Genomic DNA, 15,859 nt, shown 5'->3' on the forward strand with positions numbered 1-15,859 from the left:
AAAGTGAGAAAGACAGAAATCCAAGTTATATTGAGAACTACTTGTAGAAATGAGGTCCTGTTGTTTTTTTAGATTCTGTTCATTAGAAATAAGTCACTAGATCTAGCTCACACTCAAAATGGGAGGACATTGCATGCCACAGAGATACCAGAGGGTAAGGATCATTGGGGATGATCTTAGAGGCTACCACTGTACTAATACATAAGTGTATGTATTAGTGTATGATAAATAGTGTATGATTTTTGGTTCACAGAATGCAGTCAACCAAAGGATAATTTGGTGCTTGGTCTACACTAAAAAAGGTGCTTGAATTTTTAAACATTATCTTCCAAAGAAAAATAAAATAGTTGATCCTCTTAATAGTTAACCTCTTCTCACCCCATTTCTCTGCTTAGGTCTTAGGAGGAAATAAGTCTTTGTGAATTAAAAATCCTACTTTGAGTATTTGGGGGAAAAACAAATGAAAACCAAGATGGCGGCATGAGTGGAGGGAAAGGAAAAAAATAAAAGAAGTCTTAGATTTGTTTGTAAAAGGTTTGAGTCTTGTTACATGCTAGGCTTCTGCTGGCACTCTGTTATCAGTTTAATCAGGACTATATCTTGAGACTCTTTTATTTCTCCTAGTACAGAGAGGATAGGTTCAAGTGACCAAACTCTGTTACTCCATAAGCTATTCAATTGCACGGAGAAGCCAAAGCAATTGGAGTCATTGAGCCTGAAGCTCCTTACACACACCTTTACAATATTCACAGCTTTTTTATACATTTTAAGGTCCATTGGGGCAGTGTACATCTTTCAAACTGTTGTGTGAATGTCCAAAAAGATCCCATAGGTACATTAGCCTGTAATTTTATTCTGTGAATTAAAATCACTATTGGGTTTTCTCATGCAGATACTACATCCCCACCCTCACTCCCACCCATGAGGTTAAAATCTTGGCAAATTTGTTTTACTCTGCAACATTGACAGAGTTTGTCTTTAAAAAAATATATATTCTTTTTCCTTGTTTTATTCGGTACTCTTCTTTTACAGATTTTGGATTTTCTTGTTTTTTCCTTCTTTGTTGGCAACTCTTACTCTCTTTACATGAAATTTTCCCACTTTCATTTTCTTCACATGCTAGAACTCTTTCATCAGTAATTTTCTATGTAATACCGCTTAATCGGTGTAGAGAGAGTTGTTCTTTAGTCAAGAATCACTTTCTTGAATAGTGTTGCTCCTCTAAACTTGATTCTTACTTTTCTTCTTTTTTATTTATAATTAATTATGCTTCCTGGGCAACTCTCTAGTAGACTGCTTTCCTTCCTATATTCCTTATCTTACTGAAAAACTATCTACCATATACCACCAAGGCAAAAAACCCAAAGGCCATTTTCAGTTTTCTCCCTTTCTTTATCTTTGTGAAATAGACAGTGATTTATAAATATCAAATCTGTCCTGCTTGCTTGTCTCCAGTAGTATTGGAATAAACAGATATACTTGGCTACAACATGACCTTCTAAGTGTTGAATATAATATATGGCATTGGTGCACATGCAGACTTTTGACTGAATGGGCAATAGAGGCAGCGAGGGTGGTGGTTTGAAGACCTCCTGAAATATCCCAGGGTCACTGAATGCTTCTTACTTCTTCCTGGAATATTGAATGTTGAGACCCTCATTTATTTTTTCTACTTATACAGAGCTGCTTTTCCTAGTCTTCTGAGTCCCAATCCTTTATCTGCTACTTTTTGAACAAAATGTATACTATGAGATTATTAGTGTAAGTTTTTTCAAAAAAATAAGAAAAGCTACATTGTTTCACTATGAAAATAAAACAAAATGGGCTTTTGAAAGGTATAGTAAATTCAGTTCATATTTTCTTATCAAAAATTGTTTTTTAGCGTATATCTATTTGCTGAAGATACAATACTAGCTGTTTAACTACCACTGATAATATATTTTGTTATAATTCCTCCTTGTTTTGGGTATTTTTTAATCTAGCTAACAAATTCCTGATTAAAGTAATAGAAGTATTAAAAGAATAAGTTGTTTCCATTTTTTTCTTGATCAGATAAATGACAACAGGAACTTTTTGCAACCAAGACCTTTTACTTGCTTGCTTTATGTGTATGTTAAAAATAAGAAATAAAATACAGTAGAAACATAGGTAAAATGTTTTAATTTTAGTACCCTTACCTTGAGTGAAAAAATAATTTACTTTTAATTTGTTGAAATGCTAAGAATGTGGTAAACCCAATCTTTGTTAAATCACAGTGCCGGAGACTCTTGTCTGAAAACTCTTGATGTGTGCTCTTCAAATGTTAGCAATAGCAGCATTTTGTTTTGAGGGATTTGTAATTTTATTTTATTTTATTTTTGTTTATATATTTTTTACATCATTGTTCATTTTTTTAAAGATTTGTTTATTCATCATGCAAGAACCGGTTACAGGCCAGATATGCGGGAGGGTGAGAGGATTCACCAGAGACAGAGTGGGGAGCAGAACAGGCAGATTGACTGAAACACACTGCTGAGGGGAGCAGTGGGTGAGACAGGAGAGGTCTGCTGTGCCATAAGGGTATCTCCCTGGCCGGCCGGCTGGATAGAACCCGCACTGCAGAGGCTGCAGACAGCTTCACAGCACTATTCTCAACTGCCTGTGCCACCAGGGAGGCCCATCATTAAACAATGATAAACAATTTTTTTTTAAAACTCTTTTTTTATTTTAAAGATTTATTTATTTATTTATACAAGCACTGGGCACAGTCAGAAGCACGGGAGGGTGAGAGAATTCACCAGAGCCAGAGCAGGGAGCAGAGCAGGCAGAGGGACCGAGTACACTGCTGAGGGGAGCAGCGGGCAGCTGGAGAGGTCTGCGCGCCATGTGGGACTCTCCTCTGGTGGCCGACCCTCCTCCAGTGGCAGGGGAGCAGCCGGGTATCGAACCGGCGGTGCTGCAGAGGCTGTGAGCAGCTTTGCAACCCAGTGCTCAACCTCTGCGCCACCCGGGAGGCCCGATAAACAATTTTTATACAATGTTTGCTTCCCTGACCCCACAGGTGTAGTCCCCATATAATTTGCTTCACCAATGCACCTGTGCCCCATCATCATCATCCCCTGTATTCCTTCCTCTCTCCTTCTGATCCCTCTCCCTTCTCCACCCCTGCAGGATGTCTCTGGTTTATAATTGTCTGTCTGTTTTTGTTTTGTTTTGCGTTATTATTATTTTTCCCCTGATGTCTTATTTGGTTCCCCTTTATTCCTCCTAAAGTGAAACCATCCAATAGTTTTCTTTTTCCTTCTGACTTATTTCACTGAGCATAATTCCCGCTAGCTCCATTCGTGTTGTTACAAATGGCATTCATTTATCATTTTTGATTGCTGAATAGTATTCCATTGTGTATATATATCACATCTTGATCTAGTCATATATTTTTTGGCATTTGGGCTGTTTCCAGGTTTTACCTATGTAAGCAGTATTGATTGCAGCATTTTTAAAGTAGATTGAAGGATTACTTGAGTAACATTTAGGATGCAATTACATTTTCTAGCAGATGCTAACTTAAAAGAATTTTAAAACTGCTAGAAAATTGACTAGTGATATTAAATTACCATTCTCCACTAAAAAAACTTCAAATATTTAATTGATTTGTTGGACTTTAATTTTGAAAATCAGATAATACCTTATAGTCTGCTGTGTCTCAATTACTGTAAGAGTTAAAGAGACAGATTTGTGTTTAGCCCCCAAACAAAGCAGGGTGGAGACTTAGAGAGCTGACTCACCATTTGTCCCAATGTGCCATATAATATGTAGACATGAAAAAGTTTGGGACACACTGCCAATGAAATATCTATTTTTCCTTTACAAGAAGTAATCACTATAACTAGTTCCTTGGTACTTTTGTACAGTCATTACACATACAACAGACATGTATCTTTACACGGAATTTTTTCACAAACTGCAATAAAAACACATACATTTTGATGTATCCTGCTTTTTCACTTAATGGTGCACCTTGAAAATTGATCCCTGTTAGTATGTACAGTTTTTTGGCTACATAGCATTGCTTGATATTAACTATGTAATATTTAATCATGGATGACATTGAGATGTGAAACTATATCTTAAATCATGTAGTGTTGTAAACCACCATTACCTCAATTAAAAAAAAATGTGATTAAAAAAACTATTCTTCATATGATGTCAATTTCAACAAAAACTTTTTTTAAAACTTGTGGTCACTTTCCAGGTATTCCTAGATATCAGTTTCTCTCCTTGGCTGAACTATTGTTTAGAGCTGGGCTTTTATTGTACAAGCAGAATGTTTTTGATCAGATTGTATTTACATGACAGCCTGCAACTGTGGCATTCCTTCAAGTACATCATACACATTTAAAATATTGTCTAAATATTTATTCCCATGATGGATTACTGTGGCTCAGAAAAGGCAGTTACAACCTATTGAGTAAATAATTTCAGTTTTAAAAAATTTGGAAAGGCTTTGAAAGGGGTCATAATGTCTCATTTCATTTGTTAGAAACAGCCACTGAATACTGTTCTTTATTCAAATGGTGTTTTAATTCCTAAGTGTTTAAGCAACAAGACATAACAAAGAAGAAAATAAAAACAAAGGAAAAATTTAAATCATTTGCCTGCAGGGATGGTCTTTGCTTCTTCCTTCCCAGGATCAGATACCAACTCTCCATCATGAGAAAATGAATAGACAAACAAAACCACAGTTAAACAAACAAAAGAATACAATTGCAGCACAATATTAAGGATATTGGAGGCTAAGACCAAATTTCAGAAATATTTAGTTGAAATTGTAAATACATTGAAAAATAAGTAGATCTATTTCACTCAACTTTGAAAGATTAATTTTCATAATAAATTGCAATTTGATTTAAGATTGATGATTTGTGAAATTTCTGTTTAAAAATAATTTGTTATTTTTAAGTTGTCTAGTAACTGCACTCTATACCACTTCTGTTCTTTTAAAAAGGAGACAGGACTATCGGTCTTAATTAATTTAAACTTATGTATGTCTATGTTTTCTTTTTTCAATCATGTGCTTCTTTTATAATTTAGAGACTGAACTTTAGAAAAGTGAGGAAAGTGCAGTTTTTCCTCATGCAATAGTAAGTTTACCTAGACATTGTAAGTTTGTGATTGTAACATCTTTTGACAAGCAAATTAGACTGTAGAAAGGAGCTTGGGGCATAGGCTGCTACCTTCTACAAACATAAAAACAAATTAATCTGTTCGGTGAGGGGTCATGTTTAGACTCAAGTTATTTACTTTAGTGTGTAAGGGGAAAGGTAGCCTTCTGAAGAAAATTAACCTCAGTAGAAAAATGTAGTTACCTTGATTGAAGTTAAAAATAGAGGTTAAGAAACTCAGGCTCATGATTTCAGTATTTTTAAATAGTAAAACTACAATTTGAATATAGAAGAAATTAAGGAAAATAATTTGGGTTACAAAAATCCAATAAAGTGGTTATTTTGTAACCCCAGCAATTAGATTATTACTCTGTGAAAACTTGGTTCTATAAAACAACACTATGTTTAAAGTTCAGTATTTGTTACCTTACAATATGTCAGGATGGTGAACAGAATTGTTCTGAAGTGATCAGTTGAACACATTTTTGTATGTCAACATTATTCTTTTAGTCGTCTTACTTAGGACTACAGGTAAAGAAGCTCTCTATAATCAGGATTTCAGCATATGGACAAAGACGAGGAAAGATCTATTGATCAGTTTTTAATTCAGATTGTCATTTTGCACACACTCTTCTACAGATGGTAGAGTTTTGACTGCCCATCAGAGCACCAATACCTTTGAGACAGCTGTTGCAGCTAAACCCTCTTTTACATGCTTGAGGTCAACACTAGTTGAACCTGTTACAGCACCTGCTTTTGCATATGCAAATCTGTTGTTTTGTCATTTCATTAAACAAGAAGAGGTAACAGTCTCTTGTGGTTGTAAATAAGTCTGGAACATTGCCTACATGAAATGAAATCCAGCAAAAAGACAACTGTGATTTCTGTTGTGTAGTCATGGGAGGTTGCTTCTGTTTGGAGCTTTGTTTCTGGAAGACTGCCCGCAATTCGTAATTTGAAGGGAGGGTAGAAAGGCAAATTTATGTTTGGAGGCAAGAACAGGGAAGGTGTTTGCTGTCATTGACTGTAGGGTAGTTGTGAAGTTTGACATGCCCAGAAGCTACCGAAAGCCATGTGGGGCCCCCATACACTGCATAGCTCAGTTTTCATCATCTGGTGAGCCTGCAGCAGGATTTTCAGGCTCTGGAGCCTACAACATGTCTACTTTGGTTTGGAGCTGATTGATCCACGAAACAGAACATGCTTGTGGGATCTTCCCTTGCTATAAAATGACATAAATGATTGAAATACTTTCTTTAGGGGAAAAAAGTACCATTTGTTTATAGACCTTACTGCTTATGGAAAAGATACTGTCAAATAGTAATGCAAGCAGAGTTTGCAGGAGACTTTCATGTTTAAATTTTTTTTTTCTTGTTCAACTTTGGCATGTTAGAAATAAAAGTGCAAAAATGCAATTAGCTGGAAGAGAGGGTAGAAGGAAATTCTTTCCTTATTTATTGTATCTTAAAAAGAGTAGATGCACATAATAAAAATGGCACCTCAGGATTTGCAAAATGAAGATTTTACTTTGTGTTGCCATAGATTGCTGTGGGGGAGAAAAAGAAATACAAGTATTGATGAACAAGTGTTGCATGTTGTCATTTTACATTACATTATTTTGCTGTGTAGTTATTCCTAATTTTGAAAAAATAGTGCAAAATATATATGTCATAGAAAGCAATGTTACCGATTTGTTAATTGTGTTAATTATGTTGATGTGTGTTTATTCTGACATGGATTTACAATAAACAGGAGTAAAAATATTTCTAGCTTTCAGCAAAAATTAAAAATTATTCCCTGACCTTTTAACCTTGTCAAATGATTTCCCTGCTCTTGACATAGTGCATTATATTTGCAAAGGTTGGAAGTTAACTCTTCAAGGTATCAGACATCATTTTTATTGGGATATTAATTCTCAGAGGTGCTAATCTCATCAAGATTTGTAGGCATTTTCTTTCATAGGCCATTCTGATTTGTAGCTCTTTCTTTTCACAGCAGTATTAAATACCAAACCTCCTCTGATATGGAAGTTCATTAGAGATATGTCTTTGATGGCAGCCCTTTCCTGGCTTCAGTTTCAAATACCTTGATGTAAAGCTTAAGAAGCCATTGTGTTGTAAGCCCTCCTTGATGTGCCTTATTTAGATCTGCATAGTAAATCAAGGAAAGTAAATAACAAGGCAGCAGATGGAAGCATGGAGATAAGGCCAGTGAACAATTGTATTTGTATTTTGTTATGATGTTGACAGGAGCTAAAATTCACTAATCTAGTTCAACTGATCTGCATTTCAAAGAAATCTCATTTAGCAGCAACTTGAAGGTTTGTAGGATAAAGTTCTTTTATTGCAGCTTTTATTGCATTCTTTGCTAATTTATCTGGTCAAGATTTAGCCTTGCTTACTTAAAGCTGTAAGCATGTTACAAGGAGTCTTAAATACTATGAAAGCATTAATGTCTAGACTATGAACTGAAGGTAATTACATATCCAGCACTGAATAGGATACATTTAGAAAATACTGTTGTCCAAATTCAATTGTCAGGGCAATATAGATAAGGAATTTCCTCTCCCACCCCCACCTCCTGCTTGTTTGCTCTAAGATTTTTCCACTTCATAAATAAGCTAATATACGATCAACTACTTAGGAATTATGCACAAAATGAGTAGATATCCATTAAGTATGAATATGTTGGTGCTTATATTGGTTGTAACCTTTTGAGAATGGGGAATGATTAGTTTTGTAAGTCTGATATCCTGTTTGACTGCAGTTATATGTATATGTAATTGGAATATGTTTAATGTGAAGTTTAAAGTATTTTAGTATGCATACTCTGTAGACAGCATGCACAAAGTATATTTATAATTATTGTGATAAAAGTTATCTAATAGAAGTTGAAATATAGTTAGAAAAATATATGTGCATATTTATTTATTATCTAAGTTTTGAATAAATTTCACGTTTGATTCCAAAAGTTAGATTCCAGAGAGTACTGGCTTTGTACAGTTATACTGACTCAAGTCCCATCTCTTCTGCTTTCTCCCTCTGAGATCTAATACATTATTCTATGAAACTCTCCTGAAAACTGTGGGGGGTCATTTCAAAGTCTTCCCAGTTATAAAATCTTGGTCCTTCACTGGCACCTCAGTTTATATCAGGCACCATGCTTTATACAAAGTTTATGTAAGTTCTTAGTCCTAAAGTAATTAAAGTATAAATATTCCATTTCCTAAAATGTATTGTTGTTGTGGTGCAGGGGAAATTTCCCCTAACTCTCTGGGTTATTCTGAAGCTGGATGAACGAACAAATTAGCCCCAGAAATATTAGTTAGAGAACAAGCACACTATTTAATGATGTACATATATTTAATTTATATATTTAACTTATTTTACATGGCTGGTAAATTCTTAAGTATATAGGGTAAACCAGGGTTGGTATCTTGTGCTTAGGGAGCTAAGAAGTCAAGGAGGAGAGGGAATTTCACAAGAGAAAGGGATGACTTCCTATGACAAAACCTTGCCTCTAGATGTTTGCCCTGGCCTAAGACAGGTTTCTCAGATAGAAAGGCTATTTCTGGAGGTATCCCAAAATCTAGGTAATTTTCATTCTTTAATATTATCAGTTTCTCCTGAGGCCCAGAGTTCTGATTCTTACTTCCACGTGCTAAGGTGACTCTATTGAAAAAAGATCTACTCAAAACATCTTAGGAAAAAACTTACTGGACCTTTACCACCTTTTTGGGGTAAACAATCCATCCCATACTGCTAATACTGTTAGAATTTAGAATATAATTTTGTACTTTTCTTACTCATAACAACTTCTTGGGTAGACTCCAGATATGTTGGGTGTGCTGGTTTTGATCCTTCTTTCTATTAGGACTCAGAGAATTTCTTTAGTGGTCTGTATGAGAGATTTATTATATTATTATATTATTATAGGACAGGGAGAGGGACACACCCCACGATCCCCAAACCTGCCTGCTCTAAATAGGTTTTGTCATCTGCCTCATCAAGACAAAACATGTTCTAGTATATAAGACATTCAATGTAAAGGGATTTTAATACAATTAGCATGCACTATAGAAAAGGGGAAGACGGGTGAAGAATATAGTTTCTAAATCAAGCACCCAAAGTTACCCATCCCCTCATGGGTAAATGCCCAGCAAAACAGGGTTGGCCCAAAGCAGGGCCTCTGAGGCCAGAAAGCCTGCCACAAGTCTACAGCGCTTCTGGTTGGTGCCCATAGAAAAGGGTCAGAATCAGGCAGACAAGTCTGGAAGGTAAAGAGCACAATCGCAATCAAGATCAATGGTGCCATTGTTAACCTCCCCACGGGTCTCTCACCCACATCTGTTTCACCCAGGCCAGGATCAAAAATCAAGTGCAGCTTTTTCAAGTCTCTCTGTTCCATGTACCTCCTACAGATCCCCTTCTTGTTCTGCATACTTCTCCCTTACTTCCCCAGTCTCCAGCTTCTTCTCCTCCCTGCTCAGCTCCAGCCTCCCCTGGGTGAGGCAGGAAACCTGGAACCTCCACTTTTCCTGGGGACCACCCTCTTACAATATCATTTGAAACACATTGCCATATAACATGATTTCCACACAAAATTATAATTTAATTTTGGGTTCTAAATTTTAATGTTGATTTAGAACTTCAGAGTAAATATTTAAAGCCAAATGTTTAACTCTGTTAGTACAAGTTTTTCTTGCCCATTTTCTGCAGAAGTCAAATAATGATGTAGTTTGCTTCCATGAGACATATTTTTCACAAATTTATTTAGAACTTGAAAATAATGTAGTGAAAATTATTTCCTAGAATTGTTGAACATAGATGGTTAAGAAGGGTTTCACGTCACTGTCTTTTTTTGATGACACCATAGCTTTGACACCTTCACCATTGCTTTTCAAGTGATTCAATATTTCATTTATGATAAAGCTAGTTTGTTGAGAAGACACAGATTAATAAAACGTGTTCTTTGTTTTAAAGTAGTTTTTAATTAAAGGTGAGAAAGTAGATATGTGGAATGATGTAGCACATAATTGATTAATGAACAATCCTTAACAGGGAGTAATAGAAAAAAAAATCTATGTGAGTTGATTATTTCTGGCTAAAAAAATACAGGACTACTACATAGTAGTGGTAATTGAATTGCAACAATATTTGTAAGTGAAGCATACTTGAATTACAAATGAGATACCAGTGACAGATTGCCTTTATTCTACTGGATTTGACTTTTCCCTCTTATCTTTTCTTGCCTTATTGGGAATAATACTATCCGATTTACATTTTGGAAAAACCAACACAAACAAGTGAAAAATAAAAAGTGAAAAAGCCTGAGTATTGTGTTGTGGAATAAAGGGCATTTAGACTGGGAACCAAATAGAGATTGTATATTAAGTAGGCACTTTAAACCTGCAATCTAGTGAAAGGTATAGAGGTACATGCACACACACCACACAAACACCCATATTTGGGGGTCATTTGCAACAGGTGGTGGTTGATGAAAGAAATAGAGTGCAGGTTGAGAGGCACAGAGGACTAGAATGAAGTGTCTTGGGGAAACTGATATTGAGGAGGGGGTACATGTAGTGATAGAAACTAATAGATACTTAAAATGAGGTTGGAGAGAAATAAAAAAGGGATGTCATGGAAGCAAAAAGGAGATTTTAGGAAGTAAGGAGTAAACAACAAGCTAATGAAACCAATATTCAAAACTTCAAATTTGGATATGTCCGCAAGGAGGTGATTCTAATGCTGATGATAAAACATTTATTTCAAGGATGTGAGAACACAACAGATTATCTTTGTCATGTAACAGCATCATGGAAAAAAATTATTGACAAGAAGAATCAAGTGTTAAATGAATAATAATAAATAATGATACTTTAGATGAATATATAAAGTTATTTCCAAAACTAGAACACTCTTGAGAAGGAAAGCATAGCTGTTAATAATTGCAGTAAGTATGAACTGCATCTGTTCCTGGCAATCCAGAGTGAATGCTCATCCTGATTATAGTTCACATGTATTGAATGATAAAAGTGTAGCACAGGATCTGAGATGAGTTCTTCAACACTTTATCTGTAATGACAATGGGGTTTAGTTGCCATGATTAGTAATTCTTCCTTTGTATACTCTTAATTCAGCCACAAATATGCTATCCATTGTTTTGACTACTAAACTTAACTGTTTATTTGAAAAAAACAAAAACAAAACACAAAACCTGACTTTACTTTATACCAATTTCTGGCCTAAGGAAATGGGGGACATAGATAATTAATGCTTAATTCCCATTGTTAGCCATCTACAAATATAGTTCAGAGAATCTGGGAAAATTTCAATGTAATGTATTCTAATGACAGTATAGTTTGTGGAGAAACTAACCATTTTGATATATTCTAGCCTGTACTTTTTATAGTTAAGATTATAGTGTATTTGAACTTTGGAAGGTAGACTTTGCTTTTTTAAAAAAAAATACATTTTTATCAATGTACATACAAGTGGGTTTTCCCCTATTATCTAAAATATATTCTCTCTGTGTAGTGTGTGTGTTTACTCTCCACCCCTATACACACAGACAGAGGGAGATGGAAAGATAGTTTTTTATCACAAGGGGGGTATTTTCATATCTATAGCATAATTTTAGCCACAGTCAAGCTATATACTGTGAAAGGTCTGGCATATTTCTCTGACACATCTGGTAGATATGTATGGCATTAATTAGCATAGGTATTGCTATAAGTGACATGTCAGCTTCAGAAAACAAAAAGTATTTGTTATTGATGTCAATCATTCATACTTTGTCAGTTCAAAAGACTTCCCTAAAGGAATATGCATTTATCTTCGCTGACCCAAAATATAGCAAAAACCATTTCTGTGTTCTAGAAACTGAAGTAGAACTATTTGTGTTTGAAAAGCCATGTGGAAATATTCATAGAGGAAGCACACATGGATAAGTTTGTGTTGAGGATTGTATTAGGTCAAGATTAGTTGACACTGGGAAAAAATGTGCCTGAAAAATGCCCTGAATAGATTTTATTTTTGGTAATCGATTTTATGTTTTTGTAAATGTTTTGTATTTTGTATTTTGAGGTATGTATGCCAGGTAAATGATTGCAAATACAACTTTATGTTTAATTCTGATTTTGTATTTAACTCTGATAATGATATTGATTGGCTTCATTTGTTTTCTGTTTTCCACTATAGTTTTTAAAACATGATAATCACAACTGTAGGAGTCTTAAGAGTTTGACTGGCTTTAAAGTGCTAGCAGACACTGTTGCTTGTTCCCAAAACATTTATATCCTATTTCCAGTTTTTCTCTCTCTACATTCTAATTTATTGTTTACTAGAAGGCAAAATAATGATTTTAAGTTACATCAAGAGGGTGTGGTTAAGGATATGGCACAAGTTGAAGACATTTATCTTAATATTTCACTTTAATGAGGCAGAAAATATCCATCATTAGAAACTTATAATTTGATAAAATTTATAGTATAGTTAATTCTCTCAAAATTATCAATGTTCTTACTACCAAATGTTAGAAAGTCATACATCACACTTCTGTGTCCTTGTAAAAGTAGAGTGTACTGTATTTTTTTATGTGAGAATTACATGAAACCAGATTTAGAATGTTCCCATATTATGTATTCTAATTTGACCAACATGCCATATTCGAATAGCCATTACCCAACCTTTGTGCCATCTTTGAAATTCTTACTACAGATTTCTTGCCCTACCTTAAAGACTCTTGGCTATCAGTTTCTGGTCTGTCTTTTACTCTTGAAATCATCTTTTTGAAACTATTCTATTGAAATTTTTCAAATGGATTTTCCTTTACATTTTCCTAATCATCTGTAATTCTTTAGCCCTAAGACATTAAAATGAGTGAATAAAAAATACTTGATAGCTAATCATCTCTGCCAGTCCATTGAAACTCATGGATTTGCAAAATTATATTAAAGTCTTTTAAAAATACATTTGAGTAGGCTTTTGTAGTCATTTGGATTTTGAATATTAATTTTCTCTTGCTATGCTGCTTAACCATAAAATGAAAAGGATGGTTGATATGGGTTTCTTTTAGTGGTGTTAATGTAAATTGCTTGATTTATTTATTATAATACTCAACAATGACAATTCCTATTTTCTCTGTTAATCTCAGATCCAACAGAAAATAATGAATAGTCCCTACCCTCTAGCACAGATAAAAAAAAAAAAAGTTTGATGCACTTTAGAATGATTGATTAAAAGTATAATTTCCCCCTAGATCAAACAAATAATAGAAGTCTGTTGAAGCTTTGTACTGACCTATTCTGGAAGTAGAAGAATACCGTGGAGAAAGAAGCAGTGTAAGCACAAAGAATAAGAGTCTCAATCCTGGGAGAAAGAATTAAAGCCTAACCCTCTAAATGTAAGTCATCTGTACTCTATATTTACCACCCCTTATTTTTTGTGGCAAGCAGGTATTAGCAGAAAAATATATAATGGCAATATTATTTTCTCTAATAAAAGATATACAGGTTAATTGGTTGGTAACTTTTAGCTTTGTATTCGTATGAATATTTTCCAACTAATAGCATAAGGGAATGCCTTAAAATAATATTATTTAATGAAAAGGAGGTTAATTTTAATTTTGTCTTCTGGGGGAGAACTATTAAGAATTTGACAGTATTTTGATGAAAAGAAAGTAACTTTGATTTACTATCTACAGTTGTGTAATCAAAATCCCTTTGTTTCTAACTTTGGTTTGTTCTTTTTTTAAATATATCTTCATGTGTGAGGATAAAACTATCCTAATGTATCTATTTAAATCCACCTTTCAATAAATGAGACATTAGGTTCTTTTTATCTACTTTGTATAGAAAAATTTATTGGACTATCTTTGTATCCATAATATATTATGAAAATACATAAATTTTATCAGCTCAGTATACTAGAAAGACTGATTTCCAATCTTGTTTAGGTAGAAGTTAAAAGATGTATATTAATGACTTTATTCTAAGATTCAGTTACTTTTCAAAAATTGGTAGAAAGAATGACAAAAGTTATCATTGTTTTAGGATAATTATTTAATAAGAACTTTCATGTCATTCTCACTTTTGTCTGGAAAATTACCTGGTACATCATCTGTGATAAGGTGTTTGATATGCAGTGTACTGATTTAATGGATATGAATTTAATTTTTACCAAACAATTGATAACCTTGTTTATTCCATCTGAGAAAGAACTCAGTAATAAGGTAATGATTTGATTTTTAAAAGTCCATAATATAAGTTAAATGATTAGATTAGGTGGATTTCCTAGACATTTACATAATTTTCCATCCTAAAAGCAGAATACACTATTTTATCCAGTGCACATAGAACATTTTCAAGAATACATCTTAGGCCATAAAACAAGTCTCAGAAGACATACAGAAATAGAATTATATCAAGCTTCTTCACAGACCACAATGTTATACAGCTGGAATTAAACATACAAAGAATCCTGAAAAAAAATGTGAAGACTAAACAAAATGCTTCTGAACACTCATGGGTCAATGAAGAAATCAAGAAGAAATTAAAAATATCTACAGCCTAGTGAAAACAAAGAAAAACTACCAGATCCTATGGGATGCTTTTAAAAGCAATACTACATAGGAAGGTTGTAGCAATACAGGCTCACATTTAAAAAAAAAAAAAGACCTCAATTTAACAGTCTAACTCTGCAGTTGAAGGAACTGGAACAATAACAAAAGCATCCCCAAAACACTAGAAGACAGGAGATAATAAAACTGGAGCAGAAATAAATAAAATAAAAAACAAACAGTCCATAAGATCACTGAAATCAAGAGTTGGTTCTTTGAAAAACTAAACCAAATTGACAAGCTGTTACCTCTGCTTATGAAGCGAGAAACACAAATCAACAGAATCAGAAATGAAAGAGGTTAAAATTACAGCAGATACTGGAGAAATACACAGGATCACAAATTAAGTGAAACTGGAGGAAATGGATAAATTGTAAACTCATACAGCCTCCCTAGATTGAACCAGGATGAAATAGACCACTAAAATAGTCCAATCTTTTACAAGTATTGAAATTGAAAAAAAAAAAACAATTCTCCCCTAGAACAAAAGCCTAGGACTGAATGGCTTGTCCAGTGAATTCTACCAAACCTGTAAAGAAGATCTATTACCTATCCTATTTACACTCTTCAAAAAAGATCAAAAAAGGAGAAAATCTCAGAACATTTTTTGAGGCCAATGTTGCTCTGATCCACAAACCAAATTAAGTAGTAAAAAAGAAAATTAAAAACAATTATGTCTGATAAATGAAGATGCAAAAATGCTATCAAACTAAACACAACAACATATCAAGAGAATTGTCACCACCACTCATCCAACTTACATGAATCAATCAGTGTCACCCACCAGATCAACAGAAAGACAAAAATCACATGATTCTCTCAATAGGTACCAAAAAGCATTGAACAGGACTCAACATCCATTTATGGTAAACTCCAAAAATGGAAATAAATGGAACTTGTAAATATTATAAAAGCCATCTATGACAAACCCAAGCCAATATCATACTCAGTGGTGAAAAGCTAAAAGCATTTTCACTAAGATCAAAAACAAGCTAGGGATGTCCACTATCACCACTATTATTCAAAGTAGTTTTGGAAGTACTACCTGAAGCAATTAGGCAAGAAAAAGACATAGAAGGAATCCAAATTGGAGAAGT

The sequence above is a fragment of the Talpa europaea genome, assembly GCF_964194135.1.
Source record: "Talpa europaea genome assembly, chromosome: 3".
Lineage (NCBI taxonomy): Eukaryota > Metazoa > Chordata > Mammalia > Eulipotyphla > Talpidae > Talpa > Talpa europaea.